The sequence below is a fragment of the Apus apus genome, chromosome 2 (genome assembly GCF_020740795.1).
Source record: "Apus apus isolate bApuApu2 chromosome 2, bApuApu2.pri.cur, whole genome shotgun sequence".
Lineage (NCBI taxonomy): Eukaryota > Metazoa > Chordata > Aves > Apodiformes > Apodidae > Apus > Apus apus.
The window spans coordinates 88,300,743-88,321,527 of NC_067283.1; the positions used below are offsets into that span (position 1 = coordinate 88,300,743).

The window sequence follows — 20,785 nt, forward strand, 5'->3', positions numbered from 1 at the left end:
ATAATGAGTAGAAACCCTTTCAAAAACCAAGATCATCTTTCAGTTACTGCAAGAAAATTAATTTAAAACACACGGCTATTTTGGTACCTATACTTTTCATAAACACCTGAACTGCAATAAAGTAACTTCTGAAAACAGTTTATAATTTTGTAAATGAGAGGACTTAAGTTTCTCAAATGAGTTTGTAAGCAGCATGTAATATCTTGATCAAATCTCCTTGAAATTTTCTAAGAAATCACACAAGCATTTGGTCAGTTTCAAGCAGTTTCCACTACTATACAGTCCCTCCTGATTCTCTTGCTAATCAGTGCTACTAAAATAAAAATTATCGTTGCCAGAATAATAACTACCTAGTACAACCCAAATGTTAATTATACTAGAAATTTAGTTTGCCCCATTTAACAAAGAGAAAATATGTGAAAAGGGACAAGGAAATTGCCAAACCCAAGATTAAATATAACCAACTGAGATTACTTACTCTGGTAAAACCAGGATAGTCTGTATAACCCCTTCTGTAGGGCCCAGAAAGAGCTGCCATGCAAAATTTCAGAGTGAAATCTAGTAATTTACTACACACACTAACTGAAGCAGGCATAAGTGCAGGGATATTCAGAAGGACAGGAAGTTGTCTGGACCTATATGGTTAGTTTAATAAAGTATATTAATACATTAGTATACATTATAGTAGTATACGATACATGATACTATACTATATAAATACTGCAAATGTTATTAGAACACAATGTGTGAATGATCAGAAGTCGAATAAAAAGGAATACAATTTTGATAAAATTAGAACTGCAATTTCATTCAATCTGTAACTGACTTCAAAGTCACAACTGTCAGCGCAAAATGTTTTAAATATAGCTCCCACAAGGAAAATTGTTATTTAAGGTGAGGAAGATCAAAATTAATACAAAAAATATAGCAGATAAGATGATTAAAAGTGAGATCACATAGGCTAATTAAAAAAAAAAACCTTAATAGGCTAATGAGAATGTGACTTCAATAATCTGGCAACTATTTCGTCTAATAATCTTGGTGCTAGATCTAGATGGTGCTGACCTGGAGACCTGTTGCCATTAAAAAGGAAAAATTGATAAGGTAGGAGGAAAGATGGCTTTGTAGACTGGAGTAACAGTATTGAGACAACATTAAGTAAAATATGTTCAATAGTATGCATTGTATTCATTGGAGTATATAACTCTGCTATCAGCTCAATAAAGCGAAGGCTTGTAAGGGTGACACTGTGAACTGCCACTGTCACCTAGTCATGGATAAAAGGCGAATGAGATTTTTGGATAAATCATTTCAACGTTCTCCTTAGATCTAGAACCAGAAACAATTGTATGATGGACCAGTATTTCACAAGGGAAGGGCAGAGGGAGAGCTATATATTCAACAAAGATGATGTTTCAAAGCAGAACCCTGTTAATTTATAAGAGACCACTGCAGGAGACAGGACACAATGATCAAAGTGACCCTTTCTAGTCCTACTCTTCCAGCCTAGAATTCATAGAAGAGTAATGAACACAAATTAAAAGGACTAAATTTATCGCTTTCAGGTGCAAACACAGATGCCAGATCTTTGTCAGAAAATTCCTCCATACCAGCCCAGTGTTTGGGGTAGGAGATTTTTTTTTTTTAAGTTGGTTTTGTAGAAGAAAAAAGAAACCAAAAAAAACCCCACAACAGAAAACAAATATCCACACTCATGGATTCCCCAAATGCCAAATTCTCCCAATAGATCCGTATTAAGAATACATTAAAAATTACTTAAAGAACTCCTCAAATTTAAGTCTTCAGAAGGCTTTGTTACTTCTTTTCCCCAGCCACAGCAAATACTTTCGACCAACTTCAAGAAAGCCTTGTCTTTCTTGCTGGATGAAACTGCAATGGGCAGACTCAAAGGACCAGATGAACAATATTTTAATCAAATAATAAAAGTTCAAAAACAATTGAATCCCCAGATTTTGGATTTACATTCTTTTTTAGCTATAGAAGGAAAAGAATCAGGTGATTCAGGAAGAAGACAAAATACTCCCTATGCAAATACCACTGTAAATATTACATGAACTCAAGAGGGTAGCTAGAATTTGGAAACCAAGAATACAATAAAAGTACAAAGAATACTGCTTTCATATAAACAGCTGAGATTCACTAGAATCCTATTACATTAGTTTAAAGTAGCTTTCAAACGACTGAAGCAACAATTCAGTTTCTCTGTCTGCTCTCCAGGTTGAAAGAAAATTATCTAAAAATAGTCTTATTCAGAGATCCTTCAGACATTTCCGTTCTCTCAACAGCTTTGAGATTTGAATAATATTTCTTCTATGTCCAGTGAACAATCAGCATCCATAACTTCATACTGCCAAACCTATACAGAAGACCCTATACGTCTACTTACAGTACTGCTTTAAATATTAGGAGTATTACATTAGTTCAATTTAATTACAACACGTAACAAAATTAATACAATGATACCTAGTGTCTTAAAGCTAACAGCAGTAAGTTTTTGCATAGGCATTCTGTTATTCAGTAGTACAGTACTGGCAGGTAAGTTCAAACAACCATTGTTCAAATCTTTTCCTTCTTACATTGAACAGCAGATACTGCCTCTCCTGACAGCTAGAGACCATGCAATCCTTTTCGGAAATAGATTTATGAGCCAATAGACAGTTATTTGTTTTCCTGAAAAAACTGAAGTCTTAAATTGGGCTACTGACACCTCAGGTGCTGACAAAGAGAAAACACTCCTCTCCAAAGCCATAGCTACTTCACATACACACTCTGGGAGGGCTACTGAGAGTGCCTGCCTTAGATTAACGGCCAGGTAAAGAATACAGACATATTTTCACCAGAGAGTCACAGGTGACATGAAGAAAATGAGCAATTCACAAGTGGAAAGCTTTTGTTATTAACAGCAGTAAAAGTGGATTTTAATGCCAGTGGTAGCAATGCACCAAGCTCATAAACCCTTGACATACAAGAATTAATCCCTGAAGATGCCTCAGTAAGACCTATTTGAGCCTTCTGCTACTTTCACAGAGGCCTGAGGTGGAATTTTCTTTGTGTTTTCTTCTTGGAAGATTCACAGTTGGTGACATAGCACTTATATTTTTCAGCATCCCAGAGCTATAAAACTGACTCCAACCTTTAATAAATCCCTGAAGAGCTATGCTGGCTGGTCTTCCAACTCCAAAACTAGAGGACTGGAAGAGGAAAATCCAGGTCACATCAGCACAGGTGTTCTAGGCGAAGACCTCCATTTCCTCAAGAAAAACAATTTTGTCATGTGAGCTACAGACCTTGCAAGTTCACCATTACTCAGAAGAAATAGTTTAAAGCTAAGTAATCTTAGCTTCCCTATCAGACCTGCATGCCTATTTCCAAGGCTCTTTTAGGAAATAAAAAGCTGAACTACCCAAAATTTATAGTACAATGGAATAGTGTCACAGTAGTAGAGATTAGGCTATTAGTATACTATCTGTTGTGTGCAACAAAAACCTGTGAATACCTCCACATATTTTAGATACTCAGCCTTGTGTCATGTATAGGACATCTAACACAGCATGAAGGTCTCCAGCCAAAAGCAACATCACTCGATTACAAGGCATATGTTCACTGAGACCAAATGCATGCAAGCAGTCAAACATTTCTAATAATCAAGAAGTCCCACATTCCAAAGACGATTTAAATCATCTGACAGATGCAACATGATCTACAAGTAGAAAAGGTTAGCTGTCACGGCTTCTTTTAAACTCAAAACTTCTGCTTAAAATAATTAGGTTTACTATTGCAAGCGATCTTTAAGCAATTTTATGCAATAGATTAGACTGTGTGGAAGTAAAGGCACAGTGAGCTGTTCCATATTCTCAATGCTCATATTTTCAATCTTCCTTTATAATGTTTCTGCATAGTCCAGAAAAATTAAATTTACTTCAATTTTTTTTTTTAAGTTCTACATTAAAATGTTGAACTCCAAACTCAGTTTTTCCCAGCTGAGACTGAACTAAAATGAATACTATCCTTATCAATAGATCAGTCTTCATACAGACATGTCAAAAACTCAATAGAATTTTCTGCAGATGTTACTTTCTTCAGTCTGCACATGTCAACATCTACCAATGTCAGGTAGCATTTGCTTCTGAAGTATTTGAAGGAAATAGGCAGATTCTACTTGAAAACACTAATGAACTGAGACAGAGGGGGTTGGAATTTATTCTGCTGTTAAGATAGCAGTTAGAAGAGAACTAGCAACTCAAGTGTGAGTATTAAGAAAGCCTACACATTTCAAGGAAAAGTCTGACTAGTTTCAAAGTCAGAAGAATTCACTGTCACCAAGCTAGTTACACATTTTTAAGATACAAACACCTAAGCAGACTATGAAGATCAAGTGAATAAATCTTTTACAAGACATTCTTTAAACCTTCCTCACATGTTAGGAAAAATTGTAAAATCTTGCCAGCTAAGACTCAAATGCTCTAAAATATCCAGTCTCTAAAAGCTTCTGATTATTCTTTAGGTATGTATCAAAGCCAAAATCTAGAGTGGAATAAAATAGTTCATTAATTCTTCAAGCACTTCTAAAGGCAGCAGAAAATTACACAGGCAAATAGTCATCATTAAGGATGAATCACTAATGGGCAAGAATTTGAATTAAAGAAAAGCAAAGTCAGCTAATGAGAACATAGATTATGAAGGAGATTTCTGGAAACATAGGGTAAGTTGCAGTGAAAAGATTCAACCATCCTTACGTAAATGCAGAAAACTCTAATCCGGAAAACTTTCTATTATAGATTAAAAATCCAGAAGACAACTTTGAAAAAATACCAAATACATTCAGATAACATTTTTTTCTCTGTCTTCAATACATGTGGTAAATATTTAAAACAAGTTTTGAAAACAATACAGGTAAAGAAAAATTGATGTTACATTCTGGGGCCATAGGGTGTTAATCCTAGAGAAGCTGGGCCAAATTCCGCCTAGAGTAACTGCAGAACTTGCTGACAAATCAAATACAGGAGATAAGTTAAAAGCTGCTGAATAGGACAATGCATGTGACTAAACATGAAGATTTACAGAGGTAGGAAACATAATTTGAAAAAATAAGGATGGCAATCATTTAACATGCGGTGGGTTATATTATCTCAAGTAAAATGGTAAAGAATTCAAAGGCTTTGTTAGCAAGCTTTACTTTCCATCCCTTTAACAGTGATGCTGCAGATAATAATCATTAAAAAAATTAAAATACTACACACACCTCATTATGTCTAGGAAAAAAAGTAGCTCAGTAGTTTTGCAAGGCTAGATGCTTTTTGAAATACAGAAAAAGCATCAGCTCACCATTCAAAAAGACTAGCACCAGGGAAAAAAAAAATAAAAAAAAATCAGAACACGTGTTTGCCTTTCGCTACAAAGAAAAGCCTGTTCAGATATGGAGAAGAAAAGAAAAGCTAGCACTATCTGATTTTGTGATATATTAATGAAATTATTGCAATGTTTCTCACAAAAACTTGTGCCTCTTTGCTATATCCATACGCAAACAAATTCTACGTAAAATGCAAATGGCTGCATTTATATAGACAGGTGATACAGCTCTTAAGCTTATATCCACACATGAAATCTGTTTTCACACCATAAAGCTGTCTGCTCAGCAGGTAGCTTCTGTTGCTTGCAACTATTTTGTATTTAATTAACACACAGTACTGCACTAAGGAGATCAGGTTCTTCATACTCATCCTTCACTTTCTCTCTTATGCTCACATGCCTTAGATTTAGTTTTTCTTAATTCTGTCCTCCCTAAGATCTCTGACAACACAACTTTGAGAAATACCATGCTTCAAGTTCTGTATTTCCATTGCCAACCCATGCAAACGTACACGTGGTATAAAATTATCAAACGTGATTTTCTTCAAGGACCCATACATTTGTAGCTTAGAAATAGGCTATATTTGTGTTTGGGTTCTACTTCAAATAGGTAAACAAGAAGAAAATAACTGCCAGATAAAAAGCTAAATAGGCAGACTAATAAAGTTCTGGAAATCCTATAGAACTTGGGATCAACTGCAAGACTGGACAAGGAAAAAAGAAACTGAAAGGGAGACGTTACTTATAATAGTTTGAAAACAGCTCAATATAGCAATGGCTATTCTTCAGGACTAGAGTACTGGATACTTTATTTGTTCCCATGGCATCTTGGTCTTCAGCACTGGTACTGATACTTCCACAGGACCAGAGCTTGAACTCTAGAACTCAGACTTCAGGTGAGCTACAGAGGTTTATATGCTGAAGTACCTGTGATGCCTTACAGTACATAAGAATTTACAGAAGCATCAGTACTGTCCACTGTAAACTGGTGCATTCTTACAACAGAAGTCTACTCTCCCTTTCTTTTTCACTGCATTTTCCCTTTGATATTCAAGCAAGCAAACTATCTTTAGATATCAGGCAGGGAGCAGCTCTGACCACTTCTGATCCATGTGGGCAGATGTACTCTCCTTCCCCCACTGCTCTTATATCCGTATCTCCTAGGTTGCTACCATACAAACAAAAATTAAGGTAACAGGTAAAGTAGAGACAGGATGAAAAAGTGATCTTTTCTTGCTTCTGTAATCACAACTATATAGCAAAAGCAGGACGAAGGAGGAGAAGGAAAGACCCCACCTAAGGAACATACAGCTGCCCATATAATTCAAAAAACCTGATGCACACAGTATTTACCCCTCCACCAAATGTGTCTTTCTGAAACTTTAAAAGTAGACAATCATAAATTATAGATGTAAGCACAGAAACTGTAATTGACCATGGACATATGCATAGCTCAATATATAACTATAATGCAAATAAATTAAATCCTACAAATACAAATCCATGAAAAGGGTAGATTGCTAGACAAACGAAACATAGAGCCCATCTGAACTCTCATCAAAGCCTGGCAGAAATCCGATAGCAAACAAAAAAAGACAACATATGGCCAGCCAGCAGAGGAAAATAAACTAATTGCAGAATATCGAGACTAAACAGAGAAAAAAAGGTAAGACTAAAAAGGAAAAGAAATCCAGTCTATTAATTTCATTGTGAACAGCTTTGTCCTCTCCCCCTTGCCCCAAACAAGATATATTAGATAACTTTATAAGAAACTTGTAGAAACCAAGACTTCATTTGCCAGTATTCCCAGAGAAACTAAATGCTGGCTACACTGAAGACTTTTCCCAGGCTCATCTCCAAAACTACAGTAAATATTTTAAATCTCTTTATATTCACTAGAGTAGTAATTCAAAACAATCAAGTAGAAGACACAAAAAACCCCTTAGTTTGCTGAAACTTAAAAATACAAAGTATAAACATTGAGACCCAGAGCATGTTGTATTTCAATTCAGCCTAGTGTGACAAAGAATGTCTCGGCTTTCTATTTTGTCAGGATGAACGTTCTTCTGCACTCTGGACACACCATTATAAAAAGCGTACCATTATTTATGAGAGAAAACATAAGAAAGAAAAAAGGTCTGCATCAAACCAGTGGATACAAATTTAGAGTAGCTCTTGGGTAGCCCTAACACTGTAAGCCAGGCTAGCCGAGTCACTATAACCACAGCATTTGTACATGGAATTCCAGGTTGGATTTCCAAAGGTTAAATAGAACCACTGAGAACTCGTCCCAACTTTCAACTTCATAAAAGAATTTTTAAGATTACGTTCAAGTTCACATTTGATCAAAAGAAGTAATATGGAGGTAACGAGTTCTGTAGAAAACAGCAATCTTGTTTTGTTTTTTAAAACAAAACAAAACCTATCACCTTTTGAGCTCTTTTGTGAAAGAAAGTGCTAAAAAAAATAAAAAAAGTAAAATTGCAAAAAAGTAGTTTTCAATTAGATCATGAAAAAATATTTAAACAAAGTCATTTTCACAGGAAAATTCTACATTTTCAGCATTCTGAAATAAATTCTTTTCCAATATTGCCATATTTTATTTCTTAATTCTCTAGAAGAAAAATGGAAAATTCATTCACACATTAAATTTCATTACTAAACTCTTACAACTAACGATTCCAAAGAAGGTTCTTCATCTGGCTTAATTTGCAAATTTTCATCCTAACATGAAAAAAGTTGGGCAAATTTAAATAAAAGAGCCATACCAAGATACAGGTATTGCATCAGTAAAGGAAAAAAGTACATAAAATTTAGAATTTACTATTTTGTGCACTGTGCAGCAGTCCAGAGAAATATTAAGAGTGTGATATGTAATTTAAGGCAGAAAGATTATTTCTTTAAAAAGTTCAGTCTTCTTTCCCATTTACCTGTACAATTGATGCTAACAATTTTTTGCATTGTTCCATAGGGAAAACAATCAGTAGGACATTAAGTATATATTAAGACATAGTAGACTTCACTAAATTACTTACATTTCTTTGAATACTCTGGTGCTTATTACTTGGCCAATTTTTTCCAGAAGTTGTCAGGCACTTTGTAAAAAACAACTTATGAATTTAATTTGACACATCATTTTTGAAGGTATAAAGCTGGCAGCAACCTAAGACGTGGCTGGGCTACAGCAAAATAAACATCAGTGGAGCTACAGCTCAAGAGGCCATGCACAAAAAAAATCCAGAAATAAAAAACTTGCTCTAGTTTTTTATTTTACATTATTTCTTAAAAATTTTGAGTAGCCTCTACTATTATTCAACAGGATTAGGTAGTAAATTTGGACATATTTTTCCCTCTTCCCTGAACTGATGCTTGTTGAAGCTATGCTTTTTAAACACTGAGTTTTAGAGTACATGCTAGATTATGACAGATTTTGAAGTTGACTGAAAAAGGATCCACTTAGACCTGAAACAGGCTTTTCCCTTTTTACCCCACTGAACATGAACTTCAAAGCCTCAGTGAGTTCTTCAGAACTCAGCCAGTGAAAACTAACCTTATGAAAGGTGCTTAAAGGTTTCCAAGAAAGAAAAATTCAAGGTGAAAAATAAGCACAAAAATGGCAATACCAGGGATATTAAGAGGAGGACAACATACTAAATACAATTGAACTGGTTAATCACTTCTGACAAAGGAAACAGACTTGTTAAACCACATCTCTACCAGTCTGTCCTGTCAAAATTTAGTTCTCCATCTTTTTTCAATCAAGTTTAAAAAAAACAGTATCAAGAGGGAGAAGGACACAAAGAGAAGGCTTGACAAGAACTTAATTGTTATATACCTCACTGGGCAATCCGTGACTACCCAGTGGTAGTTTAAGTCATCTCTTGTCTGACAAGGATGCTTTAAGGGAACTTTATTTACTGTAGAAAAATAGAAAATAAACCCAGGCTTTCTTAGTTCAGCTGGATGGAAAACTTATCTGAATTTAAGCTCGTTGCCCTAGATCACTTTCTTCAAGATGATATCCTACTGAGAGAACAACAGTAAGCTTAAAAAAACAAAAATGGGGTGCTTTACCCACTTGGATATTCTAATTTCCAAAACCCAGAGACAACCACAGTAACCAATACATTAGGCTTGTGCTAGTATCTAAAGTGATTCTTATGGACACCTGTTTAACAGCTGCAAACAACTGAACTGATACATCAGAACCCTGAAGGAACAGAAAAATATGGAACATGCAATAGCACAGCAGCACACATGCAGTCTCCAAGTGCTCCCCTTGCTCTAACATACAACCAAAGCAGACAGACCTGACCAAAGCATCAAAAATATACCAGGATCACATGTTGTACTAACCTCCTCTGCAGGTTTACAGCCATCTGGATGGTCCACTAGCACTGGCAGCAAAATCCCGATACAGTGCTGTAGAGCACCTGTGGTAGGAACTGCAGAGCAACAGACTGGCCTAGGCCATTCTGACATGAACACAGACACAAAAGAGGTCTTCCATCCACAAGGTCTCACGGCTGTCCTAGAAGAAGAACAGAAATTCAAGTAAGTTCCCCACTCAACTGTGGCAGAGCATGGGGTGGCAGAAGAATGGGAGGAAAATCTTCCAGCATTTAAGACTGAAATCCAAAATCCTGTGCAAGGGAGAAGCCAAAAGACTGCTTCTAAAAAAAAGGCATTGAACTGAGCCTTTGCAGGCTAGAGTGGAGAGTTGGAACAAGTCATTAAATTTTTTTAGCCTTTCAGATGATATTATTAAAGTGGGAAGACTGCCTGTCCTTCTAAATAAGCAGTTATCTATTTTTGAGTTCTATGTATGTTGCCCTCTATCCAACCATCAACACTTAGCACAGCAAACTATGAATTGTTCTAGATAAGGCTAGAAAACAGCCTCCTCAATGGCATACATTCACATGAGCAGCTCCCCTGATGATCATTCTTTTGGCCTGTTTCCCCATACATATTCTAGTTGATAGATCCAGGGCTTTTTCACAGTCCTTCATTCCTCACCCACAAGCTAAAGACTAGCATTTATATTGACAGTTTTAGTAAAAAACAAGTGTTAAACTAACATAGACCTGATGTCGAAAAAGTAATGTTTTTTCACTTTTTTTTTTACAAGTGACAAGAAAAAAATGATGCCAGAGTTTTTCTAAGTGTTATCTGTTAAAATTTGAGCAATAATGAATTAATTTATTCAAATATCTTCCTTTACCCAGTTGATACAGCAATGCCTGAAGTGAATTCAAAGCAGCTGACAAGCAAACAAAACATCTCAACATACAAGCAAGCAGATTTGTCCAATTTTTAATGCAACTGTAACTTCCTTAGACTTAATATTTGCCCTGTATTAGAAACTTATGTGTTGTATTTGCCATATTATAATGTGAGCCTACTAAGTTATTCAAGTTTAATGCCCTACCTGTTAAAACTGTTAAGCTTTATGTATTGCTTGTCCAGATGAAAAAATATGTCCAAGGGAAAAAAAAAAATAAAAAAATTCTCATTCTGGAGAAAATACATGGCGAGGAAAGCTAAGGTTGGTAGTGATAGACAAGATGTTTATCAACTGCTTATTCTGAAAAAAATTATTACTCCAGTACTGAGGCAGGTGAAATAATACTGGCAGTCTTCCATTGTTTGCATATTGAAGCAGAAAGGAAAAACTCCTTTTTTTGTTTTGCATTTGAAGATACATTACCAAAATACTGATAAAGCAAACTGAAAGTATAGGAATGGTAAGCAGTTTTATATCCACAGAAGTAGCTTACAGACTGAATTTTAAAAGGACTGGCTAAGGATCTCCCAGAAATAACACTTTTTGCCAAATCTCAAAAAAAAAGTTTCAAAGGGCCAGAAAAACACAGATTCACAAAATGTTCCTGCAGGACACCTAACACAAATACCATGATTATTACATTTCTGGCAGTTTAATATTAAGACATCATGACATAGTTTTGAAGAGTCCCAATTGACTTTCTCAAAGCAAATTAGTCACAGCCAACAAGAAGTTTAAATACACAGACTTCTATGATCTCTACACATTGCACTGTAACATGCAATACATAAAAAAAACCAAAAAACTGTGTTATTTGTGATAAATTAGCTTTTTTAATATCACTTTTCTTTAGTAAAACTTAAGTGCCTTATAGAAGTGGAGAACATGATACAGTTTTACAGATGGGGTAACTAGTCCATTACTGGTTAAGCAGCTGGCAAATATGGGAGCAAGTTTTCTCCCATGTGCCCAAGAGTTTTAATTGAAGTATGTATCTATAAATCTGTCTAGTTAGGTGAAGATTCATATTTTAGTGATTTTGCTAATTTCTGTTCCTTCAAAGGATTCTAAGATGTCATGCTCTTTGTCCAGTGCTGTCCAGACACTGGAGAGAAACAGCTCCTATAAAACACACAAACAGAAAGCAAACAATGAGAGCAGGACACGGAGAATGGTCCATGTTGCCATTAGTAAGCAAGGCACATCTACCAAGGGCAGATGGTCACTTTTTTGTAGAGAACTTCCACACACTTTAAAGTTTATCATTTCCCTTGATCTTTTCTTTGTGTTATAAAAACACCAATTCAATAATTCTTTCTGCATACACTATTTTTGCTAAATCACCAGTCATTACCATTATCCTCCTGGGGCAAACTAACTGTGCCTACACCTTTCCTGAAGTACAGTTGCCAAAACCGACACAGTACTTTAAACTTGCAATAGAGAACAGAGCAGAAGGTTCACCTCCGTATGTCCTTCAGACTAGAGCACCGTTTCTTCACGCCAATACATACACATCTCTTCTTTCTAAACAGTGCTGCATTATTAACTCTCATTTTATAATTCATGGCTTGTCACAGATCAGAGGGGAAATGGGGTGGTAGGAACAACCTGAATAGTTTTTCTCCATATTTTATTTCTAAGCATTTAATTTATTCTTCTAAATCACATCCTATCCTTTCAGGCCATCTTTCCAACATTCAAGATTCTTCTGAATTGCCACTCCAGCTTCATGTACCTACATTTGTTCACAAACACCTCATCTTCAGATTTCCTAACCATATGCTATTCCATTACCCAGTTTGTGAACAAGAAAAATAAGTTGAAACAATGACAAAATCCCATACAATATGCTTCCCCTTGCTGAAAGTAAACTACTGAAAAATGAAACTCCAACTACTGCTAATCCAATGATTTTACACACACTCTAAAATAGCTTTTTTTATCTAGGCCATGTTTCCTTAGCATGCTCTGCAAGAGCATCACATGTGGCTTTCTCCAGTCCACAAGCTTCCTGTTGTAGAGGAAGTTAGATTGGCTTGATTATACATTTCTCATCTTCAAAATAAGGCTTCCAAATTTGCTTCCCTAACCTGCCTGTTCAGAGGACTGTCTTATATGCAACTACACCTCTTCAGTATGTTTCCACTCTAGCTGGATTTTCCATTATACCCTGTCAAGAACACAAATTAAAGCACAGTATGCACAGAACAGGCCAGTGATTTTCTTTTGGTTCTGACTCAAAACAATAGCCATTTTAGCTAGAAACAGGCAAGATAAACCAATGTGAAGACGACACACTGTGCCCTTCTATTTTCTTGATATAAATCTTAAGCAACTCAGAAAAAAAAATAACATATACACCACTAATGTGGGCAAGAAAGTGGGTTATGAGACATGGACACCAATAACAGAATACATAGGTGAACGAAAAAAAGAAACCATTTGCTTCAGTAGCAGTTATGAGTACTTAGATTAAGGGTACCAGTATGCACTGGCCTTCAGTGCTCCACAGTTGTTACACTGCTACATAATTTCAAGTGAAGACTACTACTGCTTTAAACTCTGCATACGAGTAACCTACAGACTTCAAATTATATTATTGGAGCTGGGATTTTGGAACTTGGAATCCAGGCAGCTTTTGTTAAGAAGTTCTCACACCGACTATTTCACAGGATGAAAGTTAGAGGAAGATTATTCTAGGCAGACACTTACTTCCTTGCCAATAATTTTACCTGTCCTGTTTTATAGTCCATTTTCACCAGCTAAAAGTTCTGTCACCACATGCACCAGACCCTCTGCACAGTGGGTGCCTTTACTTTTGTAAGTGGCATCTGATAATGAGGAAAGCGTTTTTGGAAAACTGACTTTGCAGGGGAATCCAATACTCCAAGGTTATATTTAAACCTAAACAAATTTTAGCAAGCCACTCCTATATGCTGATCAGATTCACAGCCACAATGTTGGTAAAATGCAAAATATAACTGCCTTGTATCTAAGCGTCTACTCTGAACAGCCTCAGGATTTGCATCCCCATTATTCAGATAACTTCCTTCTGGCACCTTCAATGTTAATAACAGCAACAATCATGCAGTACTATTTATGCACAATGAAATATATATTCCTAATTCTCACTCTTTGTCCCACTTAACATTTATACCTCTTCCTAACTATAGTACGAAGTGACTGTATGATTTTTTTAGTCATGCATTATCTTCCCAGTTTGTACAGTCAATTTCCTTTTATTCAGTGACACACCTCCTCCCAATGCACACAAAAGTATACAGCTGCCATAAAGCATGTAGCCAACTCCATTTTTCTACCAGATCAGTCCACTGGTATGTATGACCCTGCACATGGTCAGAAACATCAGAACAAGGGTGTGAACAGGAAATCATGAAAAGGAGAGAAAATTATTAGCCTCCCATGAAACTCCAAAGGAAACAGACTTGTAATATTGAGAAAACCACATCTTCCAACTATGTGTCTTGAAGAGACCAACAATATATAAAAAAGCAACACCAGAGCATACAACAAAACCACCACAGTTTTGTTCCACAATTCTCTGTGGTTTTATCTTACACAAAAAGACAGCAAGGGAAATAATAATAATAATAATAATAATAATAATAATAATAATAATAATAATAATAATAATAATAATAATAATAATAATAATAATAATAATAATAATAATAATAATATCTTTCTTAATGGAAATGATCCAAAGACTTTTTCCTGCATGCAATTTTTCAGAAAAAAAAGTAAGATTCATTGGCATCATTTATAATGCAATCAGCAAAACACTGAACACAAGTATGTGTTTAACAGATATAAAGTATGCACTTCTATCATTTTTACTATATTTGGACTCTTTAAAGATCTACTTGCAGGAATCCTATGGGCTAAAACTCTGGAAGGAAAGGGAGCCCAGAAAAGCTGGTCAATTTTAAAAAACACTTCTTTCAAGCCCAAGATAGGTGCATTCCTTCGAGTAGAAAATCAGGCAGAGGTGGTAAACAACCTGCATGGATAAACAAGGATCTTCCAAAGAAAGTCTCATGGAAGAAATAAATGTACAGTTCATGGAAGAACGGACTTGTCATTTGGGAGAACTATAGGGATGTTGTTAGGGTATGTATGAGGGCAACAAGAAATGCCAAAGCCCTCTTAGAACTTAAACTGGCAAAGGAAGTAAAGGAGAACAAAAGTAGCTTCTTCAAAGATATCAGCAATAAAATGAAGAACAGGGGAAATACGGGCCCACTGCCAAATGAGGTGCGAGCCCTGGTAACAGAGGATGTAGAGAAGGTAGAGTTGCTGAATGCCTTCTTTGCTTCAAATATATATTTGGACTCTCCCCAAAACTTGTAAAAAAACTGTCAAGGTAACATTTTGACCCAGCTAACAACTGAAGTGTATGCCCTTACTTTTCTTGGCCTTCATCAATAGGTTGTCCCCCAACCAAGCAATGATTCAAGCAAGTACAGCCATGCAAACAATGCAGCAGTACCTTCGTCTCACAGCCTGCCCTCTTCTGTCTTCTGGGGACAGTGACTCAAAACAACACACGCCAGCACTAGAAGTGTATGAAAGGGACCAAGAATGATTGAACTCACAAGGTTTTCTTTAAGTAAACATTATTTTAAAAGTTAACTGCAAAATGCTCCCCTGCCCCAAATTAAGGACAACAAAGCTCATTTTCACATGCTTGAGAGTACTACGCTGCTGGAAAGCACAAGAAAAAAAATACCAAAACAAGACAATCTACTACTCTCAACAGTAAAGTGTCTGTTATCATATTCAGCATCATTACTACATCTCTTTGAACTGTTAGAAATATCTTTTTCATAATTCAAACGGTAACTACACAGAATTGCACAACTTGAAAAAGACTAGAAACTGTCTTTAATAACCCTGCAACCATTCTCCAGAAAGACAAAAAAACAAATTCTTTGCAAATCAAAAGCAACATGTAAAGACAAAGCAATCAAGCCTTTCTTAGCTATCATGATTCAAAAACAATAGTGAAGCAATCAGCAAAATCAGTTTATTTTTATAGGATTAATGTACATGATCCTTAAGTATGAGCATGGATCATCAATGGTCTGAGCATGCTTGCCTTCAGTGAGACGACCAACAAAGAGTTGTGTGTTGACTGCTGAGAGCTGGCAGTCATCCTCTGCACCTTCTCTTAAGCCTCCAGGAAACACTACCCTCATTGTTTCACAAGTATGCAAAGCAACCAGCACAAGTTTGTATGGAGGATGTGAGCCACAGTGCAAAATGCACTAGACACCTCTCAGCTCCTTCAGTTGACAAAGCATTTACTATGAAGGAACCCAGAAGTCAAGAAAATTAGATTTAGTGTCAACTACAAGTTTTTTGTTTGCTTTGTTTGTTTATAAAGAGTGGGAATTTATTTTTTCAGTAATATTTCTCTTGTAATGGGCTATTGAAAACTTAAAAAGACTGAGCTTGAGCTGTATTTGCCTCTCAAAATCTCCACCTTCCTATCCTATTCCACAATAGTTTCTAAACACCAGTCTTGTCTTTTCTCCTCTACTTGTGACATCTCAGGTGGGACCTGCAGCAGTTGCACACCCCTGACATTACAGACAACACATTTCCTGTATACAAAGCACCGGCTTTGGACCTCACTGACAACTCTTCACCACAAGTCACATGAAGCTCAGAAGACATCAGATAATTATCATTTACTGGTGTGATAGTCATCTTCCTCAAAAAATGCTAGTGTGGCTACAGCCTTAAACCAAGCATCAGTAAAAAGACAGAATCATCAACTGCTTTCAGTATGTCAACTGGCATTAACCCCAGTTCCCTGTATACATCTGTGCAAGTGTACACATGCATAGGTATGTATACAAAGTGGTTTTCTTCATGCAGTTTTAATATTAATATGGTACTTTCAGAGTACTGTTCTTTGCTAGAAATTATGCATGACATTAACACGGGCAAACAAACACAGAAACCCTTTAACTAAGATGATGCTTTGTTTAACCTTTTCTAGACTTCCCTGACTCATCAGAAAAAACTATCCAAAAAACTACGTAGGAGAAAGTCCTAGTTAATTATGAATACCAAATACTTAAACACATGGCTACATGAAAATAAATCACAGTTATCCTCAAACATTCAGCAAAATTTCACGCCCTATGATGACCAGTGCCTTCTTCAACAGTGAACAGAGAAATCTGGCTGCTATATTCTCAGGTATAATACTCAGTTGAATAACCTGTAACCTCTTGGTTTCTGATCTCATGCAAAAAAACCCTAAACCCCAAAATGTAGGAAAGATTACAGGTGGAGGGTGTGAGAGAACAGACTTTAGGAGAAAAGATGTACCCCAGTTACTGTCATACCCCGTTCCTCCATTTCCTCTGAAAATTTTTAACAGTACCACAGAGAGAGAGCGAGATAACTGCTAATATTTCCCACGTCTTTAGAGATGATCAGAGGGAAACAAAATTATGGACATTCAAATATGCTGCTGAAAAGATCACAACCTCAGCCTTCCACAGCCAAACAAATCAATTTGCAAGTGGCAACAGGCAACTGTGGGATAAAAAAACCCAAACAACTTTGTCCTATATATAGAAAAAGGGTACTACAGAATTATTCTTAGGTTTTTGGAGATCCCATACATACAGTATTGTAGTGTTCACTACAGCATATTACTTAAAGGGAGAAAAGTGGGAGAAAGAGTTGCCTAAGCAAGATCCTAAGACTTCTCATTCTTAACAAGCAGTTCTTGAAATACATCAACCAGCAAATCTGTAAAAGCAAATGTTAAATTTACACAATGTTTCTCAACATTTACAAAGAATCTCCACAATATAATGTTTTCTCATGAAGATATTAAAACAAGTGCTAAGTGGTGGAAAGTCGCCAAAGTAAAACTACTGCTCCGCACATCTAATTATGTCTGTTTAGACACTGAGAAATTATTTTTTCCAGCACTCTTGCATAAGGGACAGTCTACTGTCTATTTGGCTCTCTACCTTCATTGCACAAGAAATATAAACATTTGACTGCTTACTCTAAACCAAATAATTTATGGCTGTATACAGAGCTAAAAAAGGCTATTTATATATTTACTAACTTAGGAACCAAACATAAGCATAAAAAAACCCTCACAAATCAAATAGGAAGTACGCTATTGTGAGATATAATTAGCACTTCTTAATCAAAGAGGAAAGTTAGAAAATTGTATTCTTGTCCACAAGCTTTTATGAAGCCCCATATTATGACACATTACATTAGTACCCCAGTAAGTAACAGAGACAACAGAGACAGCTGTTTAAGAGGAGAACAAGAGTATTATAACTCCACAGTCCAAAATAATGCACTGCTTATTAGCAGGACTAACTCAGGGAACAGTAATTTTACAGTACATAAAAGCAAATCTTTAGAAAAAACTTAGCCTAGAGCACACAAGTAGTACATAGAACCTCCCCTAGGAAAAAAAGGCTGGCCTGGGGACTTGGTTATTTGAAAAAGCTCTATTTAAAACACAAATTTTGTGGTGAGAAAAATAAATGGAAGTGAGGAAGGAATGGTTTTCTGCCTTCTGCCAGATTTAAAGCATTTCAGTAAGACTGTCTATCAGTGTCAACAGGAGAACACATACCCTAAACCAACAAACTGCTTGACTGGGCATATGTCTTCATACACAAATACTAAACCTCCCACAGAAATTCTAGTTTTGAACATCTTCATCTGCCTCCAGGCAAAGCTCTGCTGCTTGCAACAGTATATGTAATTTGGCTGAGCTGATAAATGACTATCATTTCTCATTTGCAAGAGTAGGAAGATCACTTCAAACCTACAAAAAGAAAAAAAAAAAGTCTTCCATTCTTCTAAGTAGAAACAGACAGACAAACATTTTGTGGCTCCAGGTGAGATAATAGTCCCTATTTCAGTAAGTTTTGTTTACCCCAAAGAAAGACAGGAAACATTACTGTTATAAAGTTTCCAAAACAATGGATTCAAATCGTCAGTAATACCAATCTTAACAGTTCTCTTGTCTCTTTCTGTAAAATCAGTAACAGGTAGTTGAAACAGAATACTGAGAGCTATTAACACTGTCCTAAAAAGGATGAAGAAACTGCAACAATAAACCAATGAATTAGCTTTTCTTAAAAAAAGCACTGCTGCTTCAATGCAGCCTTTGGCAATGCAGCAATCCAGCTGCAAACCTTCAGGTTTCTTCCTAGAAATACCCTTTTAACTCAGGTTTCTAATTGCTGAGCCAGTCAGCTGTTTGCAGTGCCTCTACTTTTATGCATACAAACCTAGAAAATCTCAGTATGCAGGAAGCAAGGTATGCAATTTGCACATACATCATGCCTAAAATGAAGCAAAAAAATCAGGACCACTGAAATTCAGCATGGCAGCTCAAGGAATGCATAACATGGTCCCCTAGTCCCTAGGCATTTGCTTCTATCCCTCACTCCCTTCTGACATCACATTTGGGTACAGGCAAGAGCTAATTTAGCATAGAAATGTACTGCAATACAGAAATTTTTTCAGCCTATTTCACAATACACACCTAAGGAAGGGAAAGAGTGGCAGGGAAAAGACTATTTACTTCAGCAGTCGTGGCAGGCTGACATGCTCATGAAGCTAACAACCTAATTCTTTTATTTTGAGACTTGCCCTTGCTGTTACACTGAATCTCAACAGGCCCCTTACATGGTAATTATGTCTTCTATTTTCTCTGTTTTTCAGTTATTCTGTATCTGTTTTCCATCTCAATTTAAACACTTCTTTAGCAGCTGCTGTGGACCAGGCACATTGTGAATTACATCATCACATCATGAGGAAGGGATTATTAGTCTGATACCTGGCAGACTGCTTCAAGGTCTGAGAAACTTTCACCACAGGAAATCTCCATCAGCTATTCAGATATAAATTCAACTATTTAGCCATTTGCAATAACTGGAAAAACATATCAACTCTTGCATCCCTAAACACCTGGCCAGTTCAGAGTTGAGAAATAATTCTTGTTCAAATATTCTAGAAAAGGACAAACAGGAATCTTTCACATAGAAACTCACTTTGGAGTACATCAAAGGTTATGCAGCAATACAAACCATTTGGAATGTTTACCTTTCTAATCAATCCCTAAAAACAAAGTTACTAAAGATAAAATAGTATAACAAGAAGGCTAGCTACTCGCAATGTTGAAAGGAAGGTCAGGATACAGACACGATGGTGACTTAAGGATAAAATCTGAACATTTTATTTTACAGCTGGTAAGCAACACTTCAGCAATCGCCAAAAATGAAAGAAGACATTTTAAAAATACAGTTAAATAAAAAGCAATAAAATAATGAATGTACTACTTTTGTTCAATCAACACTGACTTATTCTTACTTCTTCAGAAAGACAGGAAAAGTCTTTGGAAATACAATACTGTCTTTCTTATCTTGACATTAAGAAAAGCATGCAGGAAGCTCTCAACACTTTTGCACACCTTGTGATAGGTCAATACAAAGCTGGACAACTCATTCAGCTTTCAGCTCAACTACTGGACCAAGTCATACACCTAGTAAACCACCCGTTAACATTGGCTTACCTGGGAAGTATCAACTAACTTTTCTGTGTGTGTTAGGAAATGTACTATGTTTTTAAAGATTCAAATCCAATGCATCATCAATAACCAAACTAGAGAAGCAACACCAGCTCAGAAAGCATTTCTAAGACCTTCCTCTGCAATTGAAAAACTGGGGCTTGCAATTACCCCCCTGTGAGGCTCCCACTAAAATAGAAAACCATTCATTTGTCAAAATATCTAAACTGGATTTCCCTGATAAGATACATGAACATTTAAGCTTCAAATTACTTTCATATAAAATTATTATGAACCAAATTACAAGTAGTAGCTTGTGCTTCATCAGCTTCAAAAGAATAGTAAATGCTGAGAACAGGTTTTTGCTTTGCAAACTGAAGTGTTCTACAGACCAAGTATACTCCAACCACTGATTTGTCAGCATTGCTCATAGATTAGGACCAAAGAGCATTCCACACCTCCAAAAATTAAGTTATAAATAAAAAGATGACATATGTGATCCTTTCAGCAAAAGCCTTATCAACCTTCCATAT

General features: G+C 36.1%; 1 protein-coding gene across 3 annotated transcripts in view; it reads right to left on the reverse strand.

Moving 5' to 3' along the window:
- Positions 1–20,785, reverse strand: part of GALNT1 (polypeptide N-acetylgalactosaminyltransferase 1) — a 101,421-nt gene that overhangs the window by 51,086 nt on the left and 29,550 nt on the right. For 2 of the 3 annotated variants that reach the window (XM_051612612.1, XM_051612611.1), the window contains exon 2: positions 9,727–9,901. The gene's annotated coding sequence lies outside the window, so the exon portion shown is untranslated. The remainder of the gene's footprint in view (positions 1–9,726; positions 9,902–20,785) is intronic. The other variant, XM_051612613.1, reaches the window with a different exon arrangement.